Source organism: Sinocyclocheilus grahami, unplaced genomic scaffold (assembly GCF_001515645.1).
Source record: "Sinocyclocheilus grahami isolate Dianchi unplaced genomic scaffold, SAMN03320097.WGS_v1.1 scaffold960.1, whole genome shotgun sequence".
NCBI lineage: Eukaryota > Metazoa > Chordata > Actinopteri > Cypriniformes > Cyprinidae > Sinocyclocheilus > Sinocyclocheilus grahami.
Genome location: NW_015506139.1, coordinates 400,501 through 402,714, shown reverse-complemented (window position 1 = coordinate 402,714; position 2,214 = coordinate 400,501).

The window sequence follows — 2,214 nt, the reverse complement described above, 5'->3', positions numbered from 1 at the left end:
AACGCTGGTAGACCAAAAGTTTTATTTAGTACTATTAATAAGGTTTTAAAACCTATTGCTACTACATTTCCAGAGGCGTCTCTTGCAATTTGCAATGAGTTTTTAAGAGTTTTTTATTACTAAGATTCAAAATATTCGCTCTAATATGACAAATTCTGGAAATGCCTCACTTGCTGATCACTGTAATTTAGCTACTTTAACTAACTTTGAACCTGTGTCTCTATCTGACCTAATAGATATTATCTGTCATATGAAACCTGCATCTTGTTCGTTGGATCCGATTCCCTCATTCTTTATTGTAGAAGTACTGGACACTATTGGCCCATGCATCCAGTCTATAATTAACAGTAGTCTTATTAGTGGCTGTGTCCTATAATGTTTTAAATACGCAGTGATACAGCCTGTGCTTAAAAAGGCTACTCAAGATCCTCTGGTCTTAACTAATTATCGCCCTATTTCTAAGCTTCCTTTTCTCTTGAAGGTACTGGAGAAGGTTGTTTTTCATCAACTTTCTTCCTTTCTAAAGAATAATGATATATTAGACCGGTTTCAGTCTGGGTTTAGAGCTCAGTACAGCACAGAATCTGCTCTTTTAAAAGTGTTAAATGATCTGTTACTGGCTGTTGACTCTGGAAAATGTGTCGTTTTGGTTCTCTTGGACTTAAGTGCAGCCTTCGACACTATCGATCACTCTATTTTGCTGAAACGTCTTGAGCAGTATGTAGGCATCAGGGGAATAGCTTTGAACTGGTTTGCGTCCTATCTTGAAGGGAGAACAATTTCTGTAGAAATTGATAACATCATGTCCTCTTCTGTTGCATGTAAATGGGGTATCCCACAGGGATCCATTTTAAGGCCCTGTTTTGTTTTCTCTCTATCTTCTTCCTTTGGCTAATATTTTTCGTAAGCATCAAATGTTGTATCATTGTTATGCAGATGACATCCAGGTTTATCTCCCTGTTAAGTCTGAAGAGAATACGTCTCTTCAGCCATTATTTGACTGTTTTAATGAAGTTAAAAGTTGGATGGCGGATAACTTCCTTCAATTAAATGACTCTAAGACTGAAGTGTTGGTTTTTGGACGTCCGGATTTTGCAAATACCCTCTCAAAGACCTTGGCTCCTATAACTAACACCGTAGGTTCTCATGCAAGAAATTTGGGAGTTATTTTTGACCCTGCACTTAAATTTGACAAACAAATAAGCTCAGTTGTCAAATCTGCATTTTTTCAGCTTAGGATGATTGCCAAAATCAAATATTTTCTTTCATTTAAAGATTTAGAAACTGTTATCCACGCATTCATTTCATCCAGACTTGATTACTGTAACTCATTGTATTTAGAGGTCGCTCAATCTTGTCTGTCTCGCCTTCAGTTGGTCCAAAATGCTGCGGCCAGATTTGTAACTAAAACTAGGAAGAGGGAAAATATCACTCCTGTTTTGGTTGGTTTGCATTGGCTTCCCATTGAATATAGAATCCAGTTTAAGGTATTACTATTTGTTTACAAGTCCCTCACAGGCTTGGCACCAAAATATTTATCTGATCTTCTCCCCCATTATCAGACCAACAGGCCATTAAGGTCATCAAACACTTTGTTGTTGTCTGTTCCTAAGACCCGTTTAAAACTTAAGGGGGATCGGGCATTCTCGGTGGCAGCACCTCAGTTGTGGAATAACTTGCCTCTTTACCAGCGATTGGCCACTTCTCTTCAGGTTTTTAAATCTTTAGTAAAGACATATCTTTTTAAAAAGGCTTTTATGGGCTGGAATAACTGCTGTATATAGTTTTATTGTGTGTATATTTAGTGTTGTGTATTATTTCTGTCATCTTTTTATTGTAAATTTGTTATGGTTATTGGCTTAATTCTACTTCTCTGTGCAGCACTTTGGTCGGCTCTGTCGTTTTTAAATGTGCTATATTAATAAATTAAACTGAAACTGAAACTGGAAAATGTAATATTTGTTGTGTTTGTAAGATTTATGTTTGTATTATTGGCTACCTGCTGTGTAAACCTGAAGTAAACCTAGCTGTGTTCCTGAGCCTCTCATGTGCCTGAGGAGAATTGAGTTAGTCTCTATAGAGTCTTATGAACACACACACCACCTCTATGCGTGGTTCTCTGGGATAGCTCAGTTCCTTCCGTCTGGATTTTTAGTGAGAGAAGGAGTCAGGTCAGTTCCATCTCTCTCTCTCTCTCTCTCTCTCTCTCTCTCT